Below are 26,459 nucleotides of genomic sequence, written 5' to 3' on the forward strand. Positions count from 1 at the left end.
TTATTTATTTTGAGAGAGAGAGAGAGAGAGCGTGCACATGAGAGGGGCAGAGGGAGGGAGAGAGAGAATCCCAAGCAGGCTCTGCAATGTAAGGATGGAGCCTGACATGGGGGTTGAACCCGCAAACAGTAAGATCATGACCTGAGTCTAAATCAAGAGCCAGATGCTTAACCTACTGAGCCACCCAGGTGTCCCTATACTCAATTTCTCAGAAATAAAATTGATTTACATATCTATCAAAAGAGTGGGAATTCAGTCCAATTCTGGAGGACTATTCAAAAAAATTAGCATAACAGTTACATATTGCAATAATGTGATGAGTTCTAAAATACAAACCTAATGTAATGAATTGAGTATTAACTTGCTACATGCCAGAATCCTTACCTAGACTGTATCATTTAGTTGTAGTAATAACCCTATGGTCAGATATTATAATTCATATTTTATGTGATGAGGAAACCAAGACTCAGTGAGGTGAATAAATTTTCATGATCACTTAGGTAGCATCTGGATGAAACTAGATACTCAACTGGGTACATGTGACTTTAAAGTTCCCACATCTTTCATCACAGAATTATGTCTTCCTGTTCATTTCTCACTGATCATAATATACCTCAATTAAAGGAAAGTATTGGCAAAAGAAAGAATATACCAAGAATAGTAAAGATAATGAAGAGTCTTAGCAGGAAATCTTAGGATATTTAACCTAGAATTAACAACTTAGTTATTAATTCACTTATGCAATTAACACTTAACGAGTGCCAAATGTGAGTCAGTCTCTGCACAATTTGCCAGGGGTCCAGAAAACTATTAAGATATAATCTGTATCTTTAATTACCTATTTAGTATTAAAGGGAGAGAAAGAGGAGAGGTCACAACCAACACCACAGAAATACAAACAATTATCAGAGAATGCTATGAAAACTTACATGTGAACAAACTTGGTAATCTGGAAGAAATGGAAAAATTCCTAGATACCAACACACTACCAAAACTCAAACAGGAAGAAATAGAAAATTTGAACACACCTATAACCAGCAAAGAAACTGAATCAGTTATCAAAAATCTCCCAACAAATAAGAGTCCTGGGCCAGATGGCTTCCCTGGGGAATTCTAACAGATATTTAAAGCAGAGTTAATACCTATCCTTCTCAAGCTTTTCCAAAAAAATAGAAATGGAAGGAAAGCTTCCAGACTCATTCTATGAAGACAGCATTACCTTGATTACCAAACCAGACAGAGACACCAGTAAAAAAGGAAAATTATAGGCCAATATCACTGATGAACATGGATGCAAAAATTCTCAACAAGATACTAGCAAATCGAATTCAACAGCATATAAAAAGAATTATTCAGCATGATCAAGTGGGATTCATTCCTGGACTGCAGAGCTGGTTCAATACTCACAAATCAATCACTGTGATACATCAAATTAATAGAAGAAAGGGTAAGAACCATATGATCCTGTCAATAGACGCAGAAAAAGCATTTGATAAAATACAGCATCCTCCTTTCTTAATAAAAACCCTCAAGAAAGTTGTGATAGAAGGAACACACGTTAACATCATGTTAACATCACAGTATGTTTAGGATATAGTAGTAAATGATACTGGAAAGTACATGGAAACAGATTCTGAAAACAAACAAAATAGTTTGGGCTTCATCTTGAATATGGTGGTAAATCAACAGCATTTTAAAAATTAGGAAAAATCCACATATTAGAGAAAGCTTATGGTAGTTGTGTGACAAACAGATTGAAGGTGAGCATGACTTAGGACAAGGGAATTAGGGGGCTATGGCAGTGGTCCACAGTAAATGATAATGGAAAATGAATAAACAATTACTGCAGTTATGGTACTTGTTCAACAGATAAAGGGTATGAAGTAATGCAAGGAGTTTAGGAAGACTTGTTTTCAAGACTGAGTCATTTGATGAATATTTTGACCAGTTACTAATGTCGGGAATGTACAAGGAGAACCTGGTTTGGTGTGGAAGATGATGAGTTCAGCCTCAATTACACATGTTATGTTTTAATTTCTATATAACACTAAGATCTAGGTGGACATGTTCAGTAGGCAGTTTGAAACGAGTTGGTAACAGAATGGTAATTAAATCCATAAATAAGGGTAGAATTGTCAAGAAATAATATTTTAATTTTACCAAAGGCAAAAAGATTAGGCTTCTTACATTACTCCTTTAAGCATATTTAAGACAAATCATTGGGATATTTTAAAAAAGTAATTTTTAAAACTATTTTTAAAACATTTTTTTTAATTTTTATTTTGTGTGAGAAAGAAAGCATGAGCAGGGGAGAGAAAGAATCCCAAGCAAGCCCCACACTAAGCATGGGGCCTCATGGGGCTCGATCTCATGACTGTGAGATCATGATGGGAGCCGAAATCAAGAGTCGGGCACTTAGCTGGCTGAGCAACCCAGGTGCCCCAAGAAAGTAAATTTTAACTCATTACAAGGAAGAACTTCGAAAACACGTTCTGAAACATGAAAAAACTATCACAGAAAGGAAAATCGGAGTGTTCAAAGAGAGGGAAGAAACAACTATTAAGAATGTCCAACAGGGAGTTCTTGGATCTTGCAGAGAAGGGTGTGCAAACTCATATACCTACAGGCACCAGGCAAGTGGCACAAACAACTCAAGACAGTCAACAGCAGTATAATATGGAGAGCATGTGTCCCATATATAATGGAACATGAATTCTGTTCTGATTATAGCCACAAGAGAAAATGGACTCACCACTACAGTTTGGATCAGAAGTTCAACAAAACTAGAAATGAGATTTTTGTGTGAAATATCAAACTTTTAAATACTGGTAATGAATTTAATATCGTTGAATGTGGTGAGGCCAAACTGTCTTCTCTGTGGAAAAAAAAAAAAAAGATTCTGGAAGACATTTCCTGCTGTGAAACGTAGAGTTCTTTCAGTACTTTCCAGTGTTTTAATATATTATAGTTTAATGTTTTCCTATATTTTTTATATAATTGTATTATTTGCCATTGACTGACCTAACTTTTGTATTGAACCTTCCAAAACCTTAGCGCACTGCGTCCCCTATCCCCGGAACAACCTCTCCACTCTGCCTGGACTGCTGGCTGTCCATTAACTCTTTGAGGCCCACTCATGCCCCAAAATTTTCACAAACTAAGAACAGAATTCTCATCTTCCTTAAGTCAAAGAACAGAATTTTCATTTTCCTTAAGTCACTGACAATTTTTTTCATGCTTACTAATGCAGCCATATTTTTGTTGGACTACAAACTCTTTGAGGATACTGATGACATATGTAACTTTATATCTTATATCTTCTGCATAAATTCAGTGGGTAGTATATTTATTTCATGAACATCAAGGCAAATCTTGAGAGATTATTTAACAAGATAAACACTTTATGTCAGGGGCCAACCAAGGAGCATGTACAATTCCCATTCTTCAGTTGTTTAATGAACGCCCAAAGATAACAGTAATCATTGTTATTGATCCTTTATGGTTTATAAATTTCTTTCAAATGTCTTTCAATGTCTTCTCATTAACCTTCACAAGAACTCTTCAAGATGAAAGCAGAAGCTATTGTGATTAACCTCCCACCTAGTTAAAGATCTCTGTATAGGGGAAAAAAAAAAAAGAAAGAAGATCTCTGTATAGAAAATACAGACACCTGTACAGTAAGACCAAATTGAAGGTTACCTAGTTTCTATACTTAGGTGCCTTCCTAGGCACCTAGGCACCACTTAAAATGACACCAATTAAATGTATAAAGGCACTGCACAATGACAGCTTTTAGTAAACTACTGAGTCTACGATCCTTGGTATTTCACCCACACATTAATTGTAGAACTGCCCCCAGTTGATCTACAAGCTGTTGACTGTTTTTACTGTATAATCATAATCATTAGCCTTTGAGGAACTGTGACGCTTAATATTTAGGTACACTGGCATGTCTGGCATGTCCACCTTTTTTTCAAAAATGAAAACTTGTTAAACATATGTATCTAAATAACGATATATTGATTACTTCTCTGTAAAACATTTTCATAAAAACTTATAAATCAGAAAAAACAACTGGCATAGATAACATTGGTCTCATTCTTGGATCAGAAAATATCTTGATAGATAGGAGCCTCTGGCTGTCAAGAATTTAAACAGCAAATCTAAGAAGTGATTTTTTTTTCATTCTTTCAAATTGCATGAATTGGCAAATCAACAATACTATATTTCATTTCAGTTTTCACATAATTTATTCACTTCTGCAAGGAGACGACCCTCTAGGGAATGTCCCAAATCTATGTCATGTTACCTCTTACTGTATTTTCCATTTAGCTACAGCTGACAGATGTGACAAAATTACAAGGAGCTGGGCAACGTCCCTAACCGGGCCCACAGAAGCAATTCCCACAGCTGCACAGAAGAAAAAATGCAAATTATTCCACACTCAGGTTAAATTCTTTCAAGTTAATTTGCACTTGAAGTTCTCTCTCCAAAGACACCTTTATTTCTCAATGTATCAGAGAGTTGTTCTGAGCTGATTCTATTTACGTTCAAAACAACACTTCACACTGGAAATCATCCAACGTTGAAAGGAAGTACAAAGATTAAGGAATTTGCTGATTTCAGAAATGGTAATGTGGAAAGAGAGCAATGTTAATTATAGAAACTAACAGTTCTAATCATTTGAAATAGGCACCTAAAATTGGAGAATCAGATAAGGTTTGGAGTTAGCTATACCCCCCCAAGTTTATTTTTTATTTTATATATAAAAAAAGTGACTTTAAAAAGCATTATCAGTATGTAGGTCCTTGAAATGCTCTGATCATTTTGCTTTTGCATTTACAATGCCAAGATACCTTAACATTGCTAAGAGGCAGATAGCTAATTAAGAGCCAGAAAAGCCCAATACAGCAAATTTGCAGCAAGAAAATAAATGAACCTCTGTCATACTAATAAGATAGCATGACTTCTGCATTCAGGTTAGGTAGATGCTGACCTTGAGGCATGGAATCCCAACTTCTAAGTACTATTACAGCCTCACTCTTGAAAAGGCATTAGCTTTTTTTTTTTAATCACTTCCCATAGCCACAAAGAAAATGAAGTACATGAATATAAACTACAATTAAACCCATATTGTGATAATATTGCTCTATTTATATAATAGCTTTTATTCTTTCCTGAGAAAAACCAGGAGAAAACCCACTAGAAAAAAATCCAGTAAAAGTACTAATTGAAGCTTTGTATGTTTCAGAATGTCCAGGTATTAGTGCTGATTATTAATTTTATCAGTTTGTTTTCAAAAGTTTTCTGACTGGATGACTATAAATCCTTAGTTTGATACACTTAAAGTAAATGTAAAATATAAAGTAAAAGTGAATCTTACAGACAGAAAGCATTCTTTAAAATTGAGCACAAGTTACTTATGTTGATAAAAGGTGTCCTAAACAAGTAAATGTTGCATGTAGCATATTTTTAAATTCCCATTCAAATTCACACGTAATTGTAGAGTGCACTAGTTTTGGTTTTTGCTTTTTATCCCCTGGACAAAAGCTTCAGCTTTCCACCTATGTGACTAAGGTGCGACAATCATCACGTAACCGACTTCTTGGATCTCATATAAATAGAATGTGTTATAAAATGATTATAATTTGTACCAATGAGAATGTCAGGAAAGGCACTGAAGTGTACATATAGATGGTTATTTTGTACCAAATACATCTTGTATTTCCCTGGACAAAATCTACAACAAATTCTTACTTAGAAGCAGAGCCAGAACAGTGAAGAGGAAGAATATTCTTAACATTATATGGAGATAGTATTTATTAGTTGAAAATCTTACAGAAAGTTCTATTTATTGTAATTATTTGTAATTATCAAAGATTTACTCTTTATAATTACTTTCTGAAAATACAATATACTAAAAATAGGGACTCTATCATACAGGAGGTCTTTTGGTTGGAGATCAGTTTAAATAGATACCATTTGTTAGATCAATTTCTGGCAGGATTCCAATTCATGGGATAACAGAAGGGAAACTGATAAAATAATGTACTCTCTTTTTCTATAATAATAGTACAAGAACATAGTTAAGAGCACGCATTTCAAATACAAACCCACCATATGATACTGGAAATGTCACAGCTGTTGGGAAGTAGTTGAGTTTTGTGTAAATCTATTTTTTCTCTATTAAAAATCCACTTAAACGGGCACCTGGGTGGCTCAGTAGGGTAAGCATCCAGCTTCGGTTCAGGTCATGATCTCACAGCTCGTGAGTTCAAGCCCCACGTCGGGCTCTGTGCTGACAGCTCAGAGCCTGGAACCTGCTTCTCTCTCTGTGTGTGTCTCCCTCTCTCTCTGCCCCTCCCCCGCTCACGCTCCACACACTCTCTCTCTCTCTCAAAAATAAACATTAAAAAAAAATTTAAAAATCCACTTAAAGATATTCAAGTCTAACACAAAGATTATTATTTCAAATCAGCAAATAATACATATATTGGCTTCCGTGGAAAAAATTAAGAGCTCAATTTATAACCTAAATGTCAGGAACTTCACATGTAAAAATCCCTAAAAATTTTCTTACAGCTAAAACTGTAGTTGGAGTGTTTTCATGTTGTTCCTGTTTACACAGCCTTCCTGAAAATAGATGAAAGACTAAGTTCTCTCTCACAACCATTTCTGAAAACTAATAATTTATTTTGATCTTAATGGCAATCTCATGTTGAGATGGTTGTGGCCTGGATTTCACGGCTGTTTGCTTTCGCTGCCTTATCTATCTACTAAAATATTACCGTATTCATGATTGCTTCACAGCCCAGGGAAAAATAACAAACTTCATCTACAAGTAATTCTAGTTTCTCATTGGAAAAAATTGGCAATTTTAACGAACTGCTTGTATTTAAATTTATATGCCTAGGTTGTTGCATTGTCCTCTTTAAAATGGAATCTTTAATTTTATCATCAATATTATTTTACAAGAACATGAAAAATATCCTCCCTTTTCATATGCGGATTTAAAAAATTGTTTCCATACTTATTACTGTTGAAAATGGGTACATGTAATTTAAAATAGTGATGTTCGCTTTAAAATTTGAACATGTACTAAAATTTCTCAGTATTCTAGCTCCATGTGTCAAGATGTGTCCACCACGTGAATTGTAAAAACAAAACAAAACAAAACAAAACAACAACAAAAAACATGTGTTAAAGGTAGGATGCTTCATATCCAGGTAGGTCAGATCATGCATGCAGCATACCGTAAGTATATTAGCGGGGCTTTTATATACAATTCATACAGATTTTCAATATGCATCTCTTTCTTTAAAGACATGTACAAATCATTGAAGATTCATGGACAGGAATTATTTATTTACCCGTTTAGTTCTGTAATCCATTTGCTTCCATTCTCTGAATTTTCTGAACAGTTTTTCTAAGTCATATACATCACTACAATTTACTAAAAGGATATTAAAACTAGAAAATAAAGGAAAATAATTCAAATTCCATTAAGATCTTTTTCTTCGCTACACTCTACTTGGAAACTGACAAAACTGTTATACAGAAACTGCTGGGAATTCCTGTTGGTTGCTTGGTTAGTTGTTGGTTGTTTTCCAGTGTAGTGCTTTAAGACTTTACTGTGCAAATAAATCATCTGGGATCTTGTCAAAATGTGGATTGTGACCTACTAGGGCTAGGGCTAAAACAGACTTTTAGCATTTCCGATACACTCTCTGATGCTGTAGGTGCTGTTGGCTCTCAAGTCACACTTTGAATTGCAAGGCTCCAGGTGACACGCACATGCTCTTTCTGCCTATTTCCCAAACACCTACAAACCAGAAGAGCTGTCTCAGACTGCATTTCCTAAAGTTGACTCATGTGATAAGTGAGCTACAGAGGAATCCAATCTCTGAACCAATCTCTCTCTCTCCCTATATCTCTCAATCTCTCCCCTCCCCTCTCAGGACATGGCACACCTGAGATCACTTCCCCCCCAGAGGATGACTTCTCATGCCACGCTCTTGGTTACCCCCTGTCACCTCCAGGCCTTAATTCTGTCTGCAGAGTAGACATATTTCCCACATCTGAGCTCTGTTTCATGCCTCTATGTTCTAGCTCTATAGAGCTTAGCAGTTAAGATCACTGTAGCCAGTAAATATATGACTATATAAGGCTTCCACTACTGCATAACAAATCACCACAAACACAGCACCTTCAAATAACACCCATGTATCTGTTCACACTTCTTCAAGTATGGTATCTTCAAGAATGGTATGGCTGGGTTCTCTGCTCAAGATCTCCTGAGACTGAAATCAAGGGTCTGGGGAAATCCATTACTAGGTTCTTTCCAGTTGTTAGAGAATCAAGGTCCTTGCTGCCACATGACTGTGGTTCTTCTCTTCTTGCTGGCTCTCAGTAGGGGGTTATTCTCAGGTCTTTTCCAGTCGTTTTATCATCAAGACAGTAATGGCACCTTAAACCTTTCTGGTGGTTTCAATCTCTGACTTCTGCCACCAGCCTGAGAAAACTCTCTGCCTTTAAAAGCCTCATGTGATTTGTCAGGCAGGCCCATCTAGATAATCTCCTTATTTCAAAGTCAGTTGAATTTGAATTATATCTGTAAAATCTCTTCAAAGCAATACCTGTTTGAATAACTCAGAACGGGGATTCTGGGGGAGCTCTCTTAAAATTCTGCCTGAGCAAATAATTTTTTGTCTTTCAGTTCCTTGTTCTGCAAATGAGGATAATATGAATACCTGTCTTACAAGATCTTTGTGACAATTAAATATTAGAACATTAGTTGGCTCATGCTAGGTATTAGCTATTAGCTAATATCTATTAGCTGCAATTATTACTATCAATATTATGGTCATTGACATCTTTTGCCTATCCAAACTTACCCCTATCTCCAGTATTAGGCTAGGTCAGTGTAATTTTTCTTAGCTTTTTTAGATGGAAACTTACTATTGTGTCTGCTCAGCCCTCTAGAAACTCTGAAGAAGAAACTGAATGGCCCGGGTATCAGTTTCACCCAAGTGAGCAAGCATGGATGTTACTGCACACAATCATTCACACTTTCAGGCATTTTTCAAACTCTGGCACTCAAGAGGCTATCCCCTTTCCCAAATTGTCTTAAAATGCCTAATGACAGACACAGGAGCACATCTGCAAACTATGAGAAATGGCTTCAAGTGAACACACACACACATACACCCCTGTGATTTTTATTATTCCTGCTTTCCAGTTTAGAAATCCTAGGATCAAAGAGATTTATTTCAGAATGCAATTAATTTTACTAAATAAAGTTTACTTCACTACACACAGTAAGTGGCAGCACCAGGATTAAAACCCGGTCAATGTAGACCCAACGTCCACAGGTTTTCCAGTCATGTCACTGCCTCTCTCATTAATCACAACTGAGCACTGTTCTTCTTCTGGAATTAATATTTGCCATTATCTAAAGAAATACAGGTTTCTTATAATATCACAAAATGTATTACTATGTACTAGGATAGCGTGTGGCCCAAAGTCTTATATACAGTTGGCATTTAATAAATTTTTGTTCAGAGAATATTAAAATTCAATATACATCGCAGTGTCTGACTGTACTTTGACCTTCCCTTTCCCTTTGGTTTCACATATACCTATTACATTTTCCTAATGCTCTGATCAAATAGACTCTGATGGACAATAAGCCCTATTGAAATGCAATGAACAAATTAACATGCTTCATATAAGCATATCATTTTTGAAAGAAGAGCAAAGCTGTCAGATCGGAGAAGCTTCAGTTAAAGACATCCACTCTACTTAGTTCAGTGAAGGAAGAATTTCTCACACTGAAACTGGAATTAATTGGAGTATAATTGGCAACAGATACTGACTTGAGCTGAAAACAAAACAGGTTGCAGAATACATTAGATTATCACTTAATTAGTGGTATCTTTGAACTCTAAACCAATCTTTACACTAATTCTATACACAGAACAAAAATTCAATTGAGAAGAACAAAGCAATGGAAACCCTCATGAGGGTCCCTAATGCAAGTGGCAAAAAGATAGTTTCTACCTACACTAAGTTGTGAACTTTTTTAATCAAACTTTAAAGCACAACTGTAAGCAACGAATCACGGTACACCATTACCCTTCATAACACAAGCCTTCCCGAAATCCAAAATCCTCAGCATTTTCAAGTTAAACATGGCGATGAAGACATAACAACGTTTTTGAGACATAGGAAGTAATTTTAGCTAACAGTATAACTTAATATACCTAAGTAGAGCTTACTGTTAATGGAATTACAATGTTCTCTTCCCAAATAATGCACAAGATGTCATTTAAAGTGACTTAACCTTGAAAGGAATAGGGATATAGGTGGAGTATCCATTTTAAAGCAGAATGCCTACCATCTACTCTAAATACTATCTTTGCAGAATGCCTTCGATACACGAGAAGAGGACAGGAGACAGAGATCTTTAGGCATCTCAGTGGTATCTAAATCCTCATGTCACTACAAGGCTGGTTCTACCTCTAACTTTCTTTAGTTTTCTCATCCTCCACCACCTTTTCAATTTTGCTTGGATGACTTGACTTGTATGTACTTACATCACGTGCACCTGAAAGAATTCCACTTCTATCATCCAACCACCCCAAAGTCACATTCTGGAGTAAAAACCCATTTTCACACAATATCACCAGTTCTAGGATTCTGCTTTCTGAATATGATTTCTTTATCCTCCGGGTGGATTGTTCACATTTTCTTAGTACAAAGTTTGTTTCAACTTCATGACAATACTGAGTATTACTTCTTTGGTTTTCTCACATTTTCCCACATCTATCTTTGACAAAGTGCCCTAAAATTTCATTAGTGGTCCTGCTAATAATTAGTGGTCCCTAATATCTTTTTGTTGGATGCTTCCTCCATACCTACACTGGAGCTTCCCCAAAACTGTGGGGGCAAAATAAATCTACTCACCAGCCAGATTGCCATTATAAATTCATAACCATCATCCTCATAGAAATTGTGCAAATAAGATTTTCTCCAGTCAACTACGTGACAAATACTTCAACAAAAGAGGGAAAGCATTTTAAATATTCTCCAAACTCTCATCAAACTTACCCTTTAGTTCCAGGATATAAACTTGCCTCTTACTTCACAGCAGAATAGACCACCACTGCATGAATTCTACACTTTTCTGCTACCAACCTACAAAACTGCCATTGTTTCAACTTTTGCATAGGGATTAAGAACCCGGGATTTGAAGCTGGGCTTTTCCACTTATTAATGGGTACATTAGGCCTGTTATTTTCTCTAAGACTCCCTTCCTTATTCTGCAAAATTAGAATTTAATGGTTTCAATTTTCCTGAATTGTTGCAAGGATTGCATTAATCATGTAAAGTGCTTAATGTGTGGCCTGGCGCATGATAATCTTCAATAAATAATTGTTATATTATTATGTTGTTGCGAAGCTATTCTCTTTCCCTTACCTTCTGTTTCAGTAGACAGAGTTTCTTACTCACCAAAGTTTCCACACACATATTTTGACTCTTTACCCACTTCTACCCCTTTTGTGAATAGTGTTAAATTTTATTTTAATGTTTTGTTTATTTTTGAGAGAGAGAGAGAGAGAGAGAGAGAGAGAGAGACAGAGACAGAGCATGAGTGGGGGAGGGACAGAGAGGGAGAAATAGAATCCAAAGGGGGTTCTGGACTCCGAGCTGTCAGCCCAGAGCCTGACGCGGGGCTCAAACTCACAAACCATGAGATCATGGCCTGAGCCAAAATGGGACGCGTAACCCACTGAGCCACCCAGGTGCCCCGAGTAGTGTTCAGTGTTAAGGAATCACTGTGGAAGGTCTTCTTAAAGGACCTTTCTTATCACCCGTTGGAAACATTTTGGCCAATCCTACTCCCCAGAGTGGGATTGTCACCTGAAGCTAATCTGGGTCCATGAATTATATATGAAAGGATGGATGTGCTGTTTCTCCTTCCACTCTCTTCCTAAGGAAAAGGTTGATAGCTTACAGTCTATTCACGGCTCAGAACCAAGAACAGGGTAAGAAACTATTGCTTTATAGCTTCTGAGACCTGTGGAGGCATAATCTGCCAAGATTTGTGGTGGTTTGGCAATGATATTATAAAGAAAGTCAAATAATTTAACACCATAAAGAAAGTCAAATAATTTAACATGCTTCATTTAAAATAGCTCTCCACAGAAAAAACACACTGTCAGTGGGTACTTTACCTAAGCTAAGTTTAATGGCTGCACCATATTTTAAATGCTAATCATTAATTGACACTTCAGAATGAAGTGACTTTAGAAAAATATACTCAAGTACTATGACTGATTTAAGGAAGTGATTAATTCCCCATGCAGGGAGTGGAAGAATAAAGGCACTGTTGAGTTACTGCACATAAGTATTTGTCAATGTCACGCTGACAGTTTAAGATATCATTAAATATTAGGAAATTAACTGCTTAAATCTACAGATATAGTGCAGTAAGTAAAATAAAAAGCCTCATCATGATTATGTTGGCTTAATAAGAGTCACCGAAAGAGTTAACCTAAAAGCATGTTTAAGCTACCGAGGTGAGTAAATATCATATACAAAGCTCAAAAAGTAACTATTACAAATTTCAAAAATCTAATGTAAAAGTGCTTCCAAATTTAAATAAACCAGGCCTAGGTACATCTTCTATTTCTAAAAGGCAAGCCAGTGACAGCCACTTTAATTAGGCGTTATGGTGACTCCAACAATCCTATTTCCTTTTCAGAGGCACATGAGACTTTGATTTCCTCTTCACTTCCCTTTTAATCAGCCTGGGCTTACTGTGCCCCCACTTTCATATATCCTTTCTGCATTAAAAAGAAATAAGAGCAGATATGCCCTCAAGTTGGGAACTGAGAGATGTAGGAGGATTTTTACCTTTTACATTTTCATTTATTAGGTTTTATAATAAAATTTGTACTGCATCGGACTACATGTCATCTCACCTGGTTTAGTGGGTAAATAATTCCTTTTTCCTATGGGGAAAGTATTTTTGGAATACAACCACCCATGACAAATTAATTCCTGTGTTAGTACATGAGTGCAGTGAGACTTACCAAAATATCCAATTATCTTTCATGGTTCAAAAACCTCATCTTCCCTATTCCAGTATTATTGTTATGTAGTGTTTCAAAAACCTATCACATAGTAAGGCTTCAAGCTGGCCCTTATTCTAGACTGCTTGAATAAAAGGAGGGAGCACATCATATGGTACAACATATACATGCATACAGTTATCAGGAATAGCATTTCTATTATTACGGTCTCCATACTAAACAAACAATTCAGGTTATACTTTTTAGTAACATACTCTGAAACCACACTGATCTGGTTCTTACAAAATGTTCCACAATCACCACATTTTGCACTTGAAAACTGATCTAAGAAGTTTTGTTATTCCATGTAGATAATATCTAGAGGCAGTACTGTCAGACATCATATTTACATTAAAATATGCTATGAAAAAGGCACCATTTTGCAGTTTATACACATATTTCTTTTTCTTATTGCCAGAGTCAGTATGTATTGTCCCAGTGTCAACCCAAATGCCATGGCCTTGAATATGAATGCAAACTAAATGCTTATAAAATTAAATGCTACTTCCAATGGAGTGCAAATGACCATTTAAAAGCAGGGACTGCACAATGAACTTGCAAGTGGGCAAGCACACATTGAGATTTTAGAGGCTACAGTTCCTCAGAAAGTAAAACAAAACAAAACAAAACAAAATGGCCTTAGTCTGCAAAAATATTTATATTCTGGCAGCCACACAATCTACTGTTATTTACAAAGCTGGTCTACTAAGACAGAACATGAGTATTGTGTGTTCAGTAGTATGTTAACATCTTCACTTAGAGCCTCTTGAGGTTACTCTTTATAAAAATTTCTATCACTTGGGTTTTGACAATAGCCTTAACATATTAAAGGACACAATTTAAAAACAAAAAATATTAAGCAGTTAGCAGGAACATATTTGCTTCTTAAAACAAGGCTCATCAAAAACCAGGCGAAACAAGACAAAACAGAAGAAATGTATTCTAATCACTCTCAAAGATTAAACCCAAGCTTAACAGAAAATCATTAAAATACATTTATCAGAGCCTAAAGAACCAATGACTTATTGGTAAATGAGTGATCAGTCATCTTCTTGTCACTATCTGCACACAGCAGATACCAAGCCATCCACTCAGCTCTGATCAGGGTTTTTCAGCTTGCTCTTTGTGTGCAAGAAGACTGTCTCATGGGTGTAATTTCCTTTTATTTTTAAAAACATGAACCAAAGAGGGAGACTGAAGTGCAGTCTAGAGAAAACGTAGTCCACAAAACATGTACCTGGTTCAAATATAAAATGGAATGAGTTTCCAAATTAATTTAACCATTGAACTAAGGGGGTCACACTGAGTTTAGAAATGAGGTCATTCCTTCCCGTCCCTGAAAGAGAGCAACCACTTTGAAAGAGACCTCTGAAGTCTCGTCTTTAGCCATGACATTATTAATATTTCTGATTCCTTCCACTGCTTGTCTTTGAATTGATGCCCAAGAAGATGTAAGTCACTGTGGAGCCACAGTTGGAAGGTAATAACAGTGTTTGTCTTTACAATAGTTTTTTGCCCTCCTGGTTTGAATGTTGCCTCTCAGTTATGGAGCTATTAATTTTTTACAGACCTTCTGTTTACCACCACACCCTGCCTCACATGCCAAGTGTGTTGGTTGCTTGCTGAACCAGGACACCTAAGTCTGTTGGGCTTGGGATTCACGGAGAATCTTGGGCATTTATTTAAGGGGAGCCCCAAATGATTTTTGTTTTGCCATTTGTTAGCTAAAATCAATACATTCTATCATTATAATCTCTGCAAAACCTCAGACTGTGTGTGCCTGGCAGGAAAACCCATCAGAGACACTAAGATCTTCCCCAGCAGTACAGATATCTTATTTTTATTTTTAATTAATATAAAATGCACAATGAAACCAGAAGCTTCGAGACCCAAAGGAATCTGTTCTAAAGCCTTCAGCAGTGTCTGGTGCGCTCTCATTTCTGTCTGCGTTCTTCAATGCTTATTTGAGTTTTCTTTGAAATTCATTTGGCTTGGGCCAAAATAATTCTTGAAAGTTAAAGAAGCTGATACAAATAAAATAGTTTACTTGAGGAACTCTTTACGTTTTCTACTTTTTTTTTCTCATAACAGACTGGCAAAAGTTTGAATATGCATATTTTATTTATTCCCCTCACCCATGATTTCTTATACCTAAAAAAAAGTGCCAATAAACTGCTTACGAAAACAGCATGTAGCTGAATCAAGCTGAAGAATGCCAAGGGGTCACTGAAATATTCCTTGCAATTTTCCCCATTTTATATTCTTTTTCACCCCATTTCTGTAACCTGGCAGAGAAGAATTTCAACTTCTTTCCTAATTACAATTTATTCATCTTCAAAATGCCTGGCTTTAGGAGTGCCTGCGTGGCTCAATCGACTGAGCATCTGACTCTTGATTTCGGCTCAGGTCATGATCTCACAGTTCATGGGATTGAACCCCGCACTGGGCTCTGTGGTGACAGTGTGGAGCCTGCTTGGGATTCTCTGTCTCCCCTCTCTCTCTCTGACTATCCCCATGCTGGTGCACTATCTATCGAAAAAAAGCCCATTTTCAAAAAAAAAAAAAAAAGCCTGGCTTTAAAGCCTGGAATTAACCTAGCAAAACAAGATATTTGATACATTACAGAAATAATGTAAGGACAGCACTATAATTTAGTATTCAGAAGTAATCATGTATAATCATTTCTTTAACTCATGTAGAAATATTTGCTATAGATCAGTGATACTTTAAAATCATAGGTACCATTAAATCATACTTACTTTTTTATTTAAAAAAAAAATGTAGTGTTTGTTTATTTTTGAGACAGACAGAGACAGAGCATGAACGGGGGGAGGGTCAGAGAGAGAGGGAGACACAGAATCTGAAGCAAGCTCCAGACTCCGAGATGTCAGCACAGAGCCTGACGGGGGGCTCAAACTCATGGACCATGAGATCATGACCTGAGCCGAAGTCCAACAGTCAACCAACTGAGCCATCCAGGCGCCCCTGCATACTTACTTTAAAAAAATAAATAAATAAATGATTTTGCTCATGTTTTCCACAGATTTGAGAATGTTTTCACAGGTTTGAAAAGACAAAATAACCACCAACAGCCAGAAACTATAAATATGTACTGTTTGCTTTCCTATATACTAAACTCTGTATTAAGTCTTGTAAAATAAAACTGAATAAAATATGACCCCTGCCCTAATGGAAATCACCAGTGTAACCTTAGCTCGTCTATGACAAAGAAAAGGCTGTACAGTCCTTGAACCATTTTTTCAAAATATTAAAAAAAATTTTTTTTAACGTTTATTTATTTTTGTGAGAGAGAGAGGCAAAGCAAGAGCTGGGGAGGGCCAGAGAGGGAGACACAAAACCCAAAACAGGCTCCATGCTCTAAGCTGTCAGAACAGAGACTGACATGGGGCTTGAACTCACAATTTGTGAGATCATGACCTGAACCTAAGTCGGACGCCCAACTGACTGAGCGCCCCCGTTCCAATGTTTTTTTTTTTTTAGGTTCATTTATTTATTTTGAGAGGGAACACAAACAGGGAAGGGTCAGAAAGAGAGGGAGAAAGAGAATTTCAAGCACGCTACACACTGTCAATGCAGAACCTGACATGGGGCTCAAACACATGAACTATGAGATCATAACCAGAGCCAAAACCAAGAGTTAGACACTTAACTGACTGAACCACCCAGGCGCCCCTTAATCAGAATATTTAAGTTCCTCCTTTGTGGTAGGCTCTCTGTTTAAGCTGCATAGGTTCAGTGTGAAATGTATCTTTATATTCCCCATAGTGTCTTGAACACAGTAGGCACTCAATGGATAAATGACTGATTCTCTTAACCACATGAATTTATACCCTAAAATGTCCCACTAAAGTCAGGTGAGCCACAGATAATAAAAATCTGCTGGCATGACTTACATACCAACATGAGTGTCAGGGCTGGTGTGCTTTCTGACTTATTAATCTCATGGTTTGGCCTGGTAAGTGAGTTACGGTGAGTTGAATCACTTATGATTCATGTTTAATTTTATGGCTATAACTCATAGGTAGGATGGAAGGAACAAGAAGAACTCTCTTCTCTACCCATCTTCAACTGCTGTCTCTTTGGTCTATAATTCACTCTGAACTGACGTATTATACATAAAAAACAAACAAACAAACAAAAAAAAAAACAACCAGAACAAGACCGTCACACATATGAAGTAATTTAATTTTACTTTGATGATGGTATATTAAATACCTGGAAGGAACCAGTACTTGGAGATTGCAGAAAATGGTCCTTCCTTATCAACAGGGAAATAAACACTTAGAATGAGAAGGTAACCATGACTGGAAAGCCAGAGACAGGACAGCAAGTGCTTTTGTCAAGAAACGTACTATTTTCTGCTAATTATATCCTGCTACCTTTTCATGTGAGATAAAAGCTGAAAGTATTCTGGCTTCTCAAAAGGATCAAAGCAAATGTGGTTTCTTATTTGGATCAAACTTTATACACCCAGGCTTGCTGGCCACTAATTATTAAAATGGCAAATAAAATATAAGTGCAATCTATAAACTTATTTAATATTACTGTACCTAAGAGTCATGACTTTTCACTACAAGTTTGGTTTTATAATCTGACTACCACAAACACACAAAAATGTGTAAGCATAATTTAGAAAATTGAAGGGTCTATTGTATACATTAGAGCAGTGGTTTAAAAAGTTTAGCCAAGGGGCGCCTGGGTGGCGCAGTCGGTTAAGCGTCTGACTTCAGCCAGGTCACGATCTCGCGGTCCAGGAGTTCGAGCCCCGCGTCGGGCTCTGGGCTGATGGCTCAGAGCCTGGAGCCTGTTTCCGATTCTGTGTCTCCCTCTCTCTCTGCCCCTCCCCCGTTCATGCTCTGTCTCTCTCTGTCCCAAAAATAAACGTTGAAAAAAAAAAAAAATTTAAAAAAAAAAAAAAAAAGTTTAGCCAAGTATCAGAATCCAATAGAAACTTGTTAAAATATTTATTGGTTGGCTCCACCCCAAGATATTTTGATTCAATAGGCCTGGGATGAGGCCTGAGAATTTGTATTTCTAATCCATTCCCAGGTGATGCTGATGCTGGTAGGTCATAGAACACAACTTGAGGACCAGGGCATCAGGGATAACCTAAGTACATTTTAGAAGAAAAAAGAAAGAAAATTTTGATGGAGCTATTGCTCAATGGCTTTTTAATTTCAAATACATGTACTTCCCGCAACTCCTCTTTCTCTGAGACTATTAGGGGAACATGAATCAGACTCCCAAGTAATTCTGATTTTGTTCCATCCAGTCATCAAGGCTGTCTCACAGATGAAATTCAGCAATGGGTAGCATAAGTCTTCATCTAAAAAAACATTCAGCAAAAACTTTAACCTGCAAGTCCCAAGGGGGTGGAGGCCAGAATTATTCGAGGGTAACCATAAAATCCAGGATAGATATCCCCTGCTGAATTCCTGCGTGCAGAATTAAAAGCACTTCTTCAGTTCTATTGCAGACAAAATCTGCATGCTGACCTACTTCTGAAGAAAGCATGATTGATCAGCTTCACAAAATGCTCTAAGGAGGATAAGTGCTTTATTATTTCACCCAGGAAGCCAAAAATATATATTTGCATTATTAAATTTCTATTTGTTACATGCCCCTATTTGCAGACTATCATCTACTTTAGATCATCAGGGTATTATGCAGGTTATGTAAAAAATGGGAAGAGAGGACAATACATAGCTGAACACAAGTTTCAGGATCTAATTGCCTCAAATTGGCTATTTAAATGTTAATTGTGCTTGTTATTTAAATTGATAAAATAAAGTATTTATTAAATGGTCTTAAATATACTTATTAATATATAAGTTATATATATTAATACATTAATACATACAAACAAAATGCATGTATTAAATGGTCTTAAATATATTTATTAAACAATATGTGTGTTAAATAGTTTTAATTTGACAAAGTATCTTCAGTTTAACTTCCTATGTAGAAAAGTTTTAGGGATATTCTCAATAATGTCTTCTTTTATTCTCCAAAGACTGCTGGAGAGTCTTGGAAAGATGAAGGAATATCAATCCATCAGATAAGCACATGGGCTCTAAGTAATTAGCTAAACACATAGGCAAAGAACTTTTGGTGATTTTATGTTTCAGTCATTTCAAACCATGAGTTTGTTTTCTACTCTATGTACTGTAAATGAAGGGGCTTGTAGAAGAGCATAAAGTGCCTACACTTGAATCACACACCCCAGAGTTCAAATGAATGCTACTATTAGTTGCTGTGTCAATGCCACAGGTGAACATGACATTCAGGTGACACAAGTGAAGGTTTTGAAATGCTGCATTAATCTTGTATCTGACATTTACTTGCTTATTAAATTCTATTTTTAGGTTTATTTATTTTTGAGAGAGAGAGAGAGAGAGAAAGAGAAAGAGAGAGGCAGACAGAAAGGGAGAGAGAGAATCCCAAGCAGGCTCTACACCGTCATTGTGGAGCCAAACCTGAGGCTCAAACTCATGCACCCTCAGATCACCACCTGAGCCAAAATCAAGAGGTGTACTATTAACTGACTGAGCCCCCCAGGTGCCCCTTTATAAAATTCCATTAATCTCTCTATTCTTCTATTTCTTTTCGTTTACATTAAATTCACACTTATACTTCCATGTTTTAACACTCTCAATTTCCTCATCGGTAAAGTGGCACTCTGATTAGCTACCAGGTAAGACTATTATTAGGATTATGTGAAATAATGAATGTGAAGCTATAGCATGCAGCACAGTGTAGGTACTGAGCATGGTAATTTTGGTTAAGGAAAAAAAAAATACTAGCTGGTTCTATCATAGTAAAAATGTGCAGAAGCCTGTGACCCCAATGACAAAAGACAACTCTGCTGTGCTCCAAGTTCATCCTAAGGGTAACAACTGCAAACAAGAGAAATATGATCAAAGGCCAATTAATATGTGAATACCCTAGTTAAGAATTAGTTACCTGCCACGTTTGTATTCATACCAGTAAAAGCCTTAAGATTATCTTTGAGGTGCTCAAAGAAATTTGGATTTCTTTTTTGTCACTAGAAACTGCCTATTTTTAAGTCCTCCACCTACCAAAGAACAAAAAGAAATAAAAATGCTCACCTGGAACCTTCTTTTCAGCTAAGGAGTCAACATGTGAAGAGAAATGTTCAAAAGAAAACCTTACGCAGGAAACCATGTAACTATGGACGGGAAAAACTACAAAACTTGTGTCTGTGGTGTATGTTTCCACATTACCTTGCAGCTGATTACTGGGACTATTATAAATGGTACATTTAACCAAAGAGAATGATGACAGCATCATACAAAATGACAGGTCCATTTACGTCCCTGGGTGATGGGCTGATCTTATGTATTAAACACTAATATTACAGTCCACAGTCTACCACTGTACCTAGAGATCATACATTATTGGTTTGTGCTTGGGCTTGTAAGCCATTAATATGTAATCATGAACAAAGGAAAGGATGAGGTTTTTTTCCTCTCATCACATAAAATGCCATTTGCTTTATAGTTTATAGATTACAAAGAAGTCCTAACGTTTACTGAAACATTTACTTCTTGAAAATGTCAATATTTTGATATGGCACAAACACGATCATTAATCTAGATACTTTAGGTATGTCCCATGCTCCGAAATATCAGTAGTTATTTTCATTTCCAATAAGCAGAGCTATTTGGCCAGATCTTAGGTATCCATGGCTAGGTGAACTTGATGCCTCAATGGCCCAAGCTGAGGGTCAGATCTATTCCATGAGCTTTATTTAGACTCTACATTCACTATATACAAGTGTCTTCTATTTAATCCTAACATCAAATCTCCTGCCCAAGAGGTAATAAGTGATATAAGTGTATGATTAATAAGTTATTATAAAAATAAAACATTTTTTTTTGTTTCCCATGTAAAAATCATCAAATTCCTAACAAGGTCTCTTAAAGGAGAAGTCAAAGCAAAGGTCATGATTCATACACAAAGCAGACAGTAATCCTAAAACCTATATGAACTTAAGTCCCTTTCAAACTTGAATATCCTAGCCCAGGAATAAGTTTCAGATTTCTCCTTTCTTTAAACTTCCACAACATTACATCTTTACTTGCCTCTGACCAATCATTGATCTTTGTGTGCCCATACATATGGAGAGTGACTGAGTGGAGAGATAATCTTCTTATCTCTTCCCAACACAGAATGCCTTCATCTTGAAGTCCAAAGCTACGGCTCATCTTAACACAGTGTACATAGCACGTTGCTCCTGAACCAGTTAGCCGCCAGGTAAAGTCATGCAAAACTCAATTTCTGAAACTGTGGCATTTTGTGTCCCCCCCCCCCCATTCCTTCAAGAGTGGGGGGAAGGAAGGGAGAAAAAAACAACTTATCTCACTTTTCAGGACTCAAGTTTATGCTTACATTCCTTTCCTCTCTAAATGACTCTTTCAGCTTGGCTACGAGATGCCATATTACAGTGCTAACTACCAGGTTTTTTTCAAATTAAATAATTTGATTACTAATCTCTTTGTCATAAGTAAGACTCCCTTCACCCAAGTTCTGAGAATGAGGTCTGAATTTACTGTCATTCTGCTTCTTCAGTACAGTACTCATGAGGGCCTAAATAGGTATGTGCAGAATATAGGGAAACTTCCTGGACAAAGTAATTGGCAAAATCTTATTACAAGTATGAGGAAGCAATTTTAAATACATCTTAAGCATGGGAAATTCTAACTTTCTCCTTAAGGATTAAGAAAAAAATTGGACCTCAACATGTATTACAGAGGTCACATGATCATATTTCCCAGTCTAGTTGGCAAACTTCTGAAAATTCAACTGAAGCCAGATATTCCCATGTCACTTAAACACTGTAATTCTTGCCAGTGGGTCCTGAACTCTTAACATGGCTCACATTATATTAAATGGAAAGCTGGTAATACAGTCTTTTCAAATGGTGACAACCACTAGCTGGATCAAGGTCAGTCCTCCGCACCGCCCCACCCCCCAAAAAATGAACAGAACAGAAAACCACCCAGAAAAATAAAGGGAAAAAATGGATTTCTAGGGAAGATGGCAGAGTAGGAGTATACTAAGCTTACATCGTCCCACAAATACAACTAGATAACACCTATATCAATGTAAATAACCCAGAAAACAACTCAGAGACTGGCAGACCAGACTCTCCACAACTAAAACTATGTGTATCTGTAAAAAGTCAAAGGATTCACAAAATGAAAGGTTGTAAAGTATGACACTATATAGCAAAAATGTGGGAGAAGAAATAAAGAATGGGTTTAAACTTAAGCAACCATCAATTAATAAAGACTGCTCTATGCATAAGATGTTTTACACAAACCTAATAGTAACTATAAATCAAAGCCCAGTAATATATATGCAAAAAATAAGGAGAAAAGAATCCAAGTATATCACTAAAAAAAAGGAAGCAAATCATACGAGGAGAGAGAGGAAAACATCAGAGAAGAACTACAAAACCAAACATAAAACAAATAACAAAATGGAAATAACTACAAACCTATCAGTAATTACTTCGATATAAATGGCCTAAACTCTCCAAAGACATAAGGTGACAGAATAGATAAAAAATCAAGACCCATCTATATGCTGCCTACAAGAGACTCATTTCAGACCTAAAGACACATGTTGATTCAAAGAGAAGGGATAGAAAAGCATTTATCAGCAAACAGAAGTAAAAAGAAAGCCAAGTTAGCAATACTTATATCAAACAAAATAGACTTTTTAAAAAAAGACTCTAAAAAGAGACAAAGAAGAACACTATATAACCATAAAGGGGACAAATCAACAAGAAGACATAACAATTATAATTACGTATGCATTCAGTATGGGAGCATTCAAATACTTAAAGAAGCTAAAGCAAACATAACAGAAGTAATTGATAATAATACAGTAACAGTAGGGGACGTTAACCCCCCACTTAAATGAATGGACAAATCATCCAAACAGAAAATCAAGGGCATCTGGTGCCTCAGTTGGTTAAGCATGTGACTCTTGATTTGAGTCAGGTTATCATCTTATGATTTGTGGGTTCAACCCCACTAACAGCACAGATCCTGCTTAGGATCCTCTCTCTCTCTCTCTCTCTCTCTCTCTCTCTGCCCCTCCCCTCCTTGTACTCTCTGTCAAAATAAATACACTTTAAAAAAAAAAGGAAAATCAACATGAAAACAGTGGCTTTGAATGACACATTGGACAGATGGATTGAATAGATAAATTCAGAACACTCCATGCTAAAAGAGCAGAAAACACTTTTCTTTTTTTTTAATTTTTTTTATTAAAAAAAAAATCTTAACGTTTATTTATTTTTGAGACAGAGAGAGACAGAGCATGAACGGGGGAGGGTCAGAGAGAGGGAGACACAGAATCTGAAACAGGCTCCAGGCTCTGAGCTGTCAGCACAGAGCCCAACGCAGGGCTCAAACTCATGGGCCGCGAGATCATGACCTGAGCCGAAGTCGGTCACTTAACCGACTGAGCCACCCAGGTGCCCCGAAAACACATTTTTTCAAGCACACATGGAACATTCTCCAGAATACATGACATATTAGGCTACAAAACAAGTCTCAGAAAATTCAAAAAGACTGAAACCATACCATGTATCTTTTCTGATCATAACACTATGAAACTAAAAATCAATCACAAAAAAAAATCAATCACAAAAAATATGGAAAAAAACATAAATACACAGAGGTTCAATAACATGCCACTAAACAATGAATGGGTCAACTAAAAAATTAAAGAGGAAATAAAAAAATACATGCAGACAAATGAAAACAAAACGATCCAAACTCTTTGGGATGCCACAAAAGCAGTTCTAAGAGGAAAATTAATAGCAATATGGACCTACCTCAAGAAGGAAGAATAATCTCATATAAACAATCTAACCTTACACCCAAAGGAGCTACAAAAAGACAAAACCCAAAACCAGAAGAAGGAAAGAAATTATAAAGATTAGAGCAGAAATAAAATAAAAAGTAAAAAACAAACAAACAACAATACAAGAGAGCAATGAAACTAGAACCTGATTCTTTAAAAACATCAAAATGGGATGTCTGAGTGCTCAGATGGTTAAGTGTCTGACTTTGGCTCAGGTCATGATCTCATGGTTTGTCCATTGGAGCCCCGAGTAGGGCTCTGTGCTGAGAGCTTGGAGCCTGCTTTGGATTCTGTGTCTCCCTCTCTTCCCCTCCCACACCCACATGCTCGTTCACTCTCAAAAATTAAAAAAACATAAAAACAATATAAAAAGATCAAAAAGTTGATAAACGTTTAGCTAGACTCATCAGAGAGAGAGAGAGAGAGAGAGAGAAGACCCAAAGAAAATCAGAACTGAAAGAGGAGAAATAACTGGTGCCACAGAAATACAAAGGATTATAAGAGATTATCATAAAAAGCTATATGCCAACAAATTTAACAACCTTGATAAAATGGATATATTCCTAGAAATATATAACCTCCAAAACCTGGAAGAAATAGACAAGTTGAACAGACCAATTACAACAAAGACACTGAATCAGTCATCAAAAAATTTCCAATAAACAAGTGTCCAGGACCAGATGGCTTCACAGGTATTTCTAACAAAAATTAAAGAAAAGTAAATACCTGTTCTTCTCAAACTATTGCAAACTATTCCAAAAAAGAGAAGAAGGAAAGCTTTCAAATTCATTCTGTGAGACCAGCATTAACCTGATACCAAAACCAGATAAAGACCCCAGAAAAAAAGGCCAAAATCTCTGAACACCAATCCAAAAATCCTCACTGAAATGTTAGCAAACCAAATCTAATAATACATTAAAAAAATCATTCGCCACACTCAAATGGGATTTATTCCTGGGATGTAAGGGTGGTTCAATATTTGCAAATCCATCAACGTGCTACATCAAACCAACAAGAAAAAGGATGAGGACTATATGATCATTTCAACAGATACAGAAAAAGCATTTAACAAACTACCACATCCATTCATGATAAAAACTCTCAACAAAATAGGTTTAGAGAGAACATACCTCAACATAATAAAGGCCATATATGAAAAATCCACAGCTAATGTCATACTCAATGGAAAAAAAAACAAAAAAACAAAACTAAGAGCTTTTCCCCTACAATAAGGAATAAAAAAAGGATGTCCCTCTGGCCACTTTTATTCAATATAGTACTGGAACTCCCAGCTGCAGCAACCAGACAAGAAAAAAAGAAATAAAAGGCATCCAAACTGGTAAAAGAGAAGTAAAGCTTTCACTATTTGAAGATGACATGATACTATATATAAAAAACCCTAAAGACTCCACCAAAAAACTACTAGAGCTGATAAATGACTTCAGTAAGGTCGCAGGATACAAAATCAATGTACAGAAATCTAATGCGATTCTATACACTAAAATGAAGGACCAAGAAAAAGAAATTAAGAAAACAATCCCATGTATAATTGCACCAAAAATAATACCTGGGAATAAATTTAACCAAGGAGATGAAAGACCTATACTCTAAAGACTATAACACATTTATGAAAGAAATTGAGGATGACACAAAGTAACGGAATGATATGCCATGCTCATGGATTGGGAGAACATATACTGTTAAAATGTCCATACTATCAAAAGCAATCTATAGATTTAGTGTGATCCCTATAAAAACACTAACATCATTTTTCACATAACTAGAACAAACAATCCTAAAATTTGTATGGAACCATAATAGATCCTGAATAGCCAAAGTACTCTTGAAAAACAACAAAAAAACTGGAGGTGTCATAATCCCAGACTTCAAGATATACTATGAAGCTATAGTAATGAAAACAGTATGGTACCAGCCCAAAAACAGATACACAGGTCAAAAGAACAGAATACAGAGCCCAGAAATAAACCCACTGTTATATGGTCAATTAATCTTTGAAAAAGGAGGCAAGAATATGCAATGGGAAAAAGATAGTCTCTTCAACAAACGGTGCTGGGAAAAGTGGACAGCTACAAGTAATAGAAAAACACTAGGCCACTTTCTCACACCATCACGAAAATAAACTCAAAATGGATTAAAGATCTAAACATGAAAGCTGAAACCATAAAAATCCCAGAAGGAGCACATGCAGCCATTTATCTCACATCAGTTGTAGCAACACGTTTCTAGGTACATTTCCCGAGGCAAGAGAAACAAAAACAAAAAGAAACTATCAAAAAAAAAAAAAAAACTCTTCTGCACAGCAGGAGAAACAACCAATGAAACTAAAAGACAACCTACTAACAACAAAACAAATAATCCAATTAAAATGGGCAGAAGACA

At 36.3% G+C, this 26,459-nt stretch overlaps 1 protein-coding gene and 1 long non-coding RNA gene across 7 annotated transcripts in view; one reads left to right on the forward strand and one right to left on the reverse strand.

Moving 5' to 3' along the window:
• Positions 1–26,459, reverse strand: part of THSD7A (thrombospondin type 1 domain containing 7A) — a 463,937-nt gene that overhangs the window by 337,170 nt on the left and 100,308 nt on the right. The window lies entirely within an intron of this gene.
• LOC125160366 (uncharacterized) lies at positions 1,413–25,243 on the forward strand. The gene is made up of 3 exons (XR_007150225.1): positions 1,413–1,568; positions 19,123–19,126; positions 25,205–25,243. It is a non-coding gene; the product is annotated as an uncharacterized LOC125160366 (long non-coding RNA).

The sequence above is a fragment of the Prionailurus viverrinus genome, chromosome A2, assembly GCF_022837055.1.
Source record: "Prionailurus viverrinus isolate Anna chromosome A2, UM_Priviv_1.0, whole genome shotgun sequence".
Classification (NCBI taxonomy): Eukaryota; Metazoa; Chordata; class Mammalia; order Carnivora; family Felidae; genus Prionailurus; species Prionailurus viverrinus.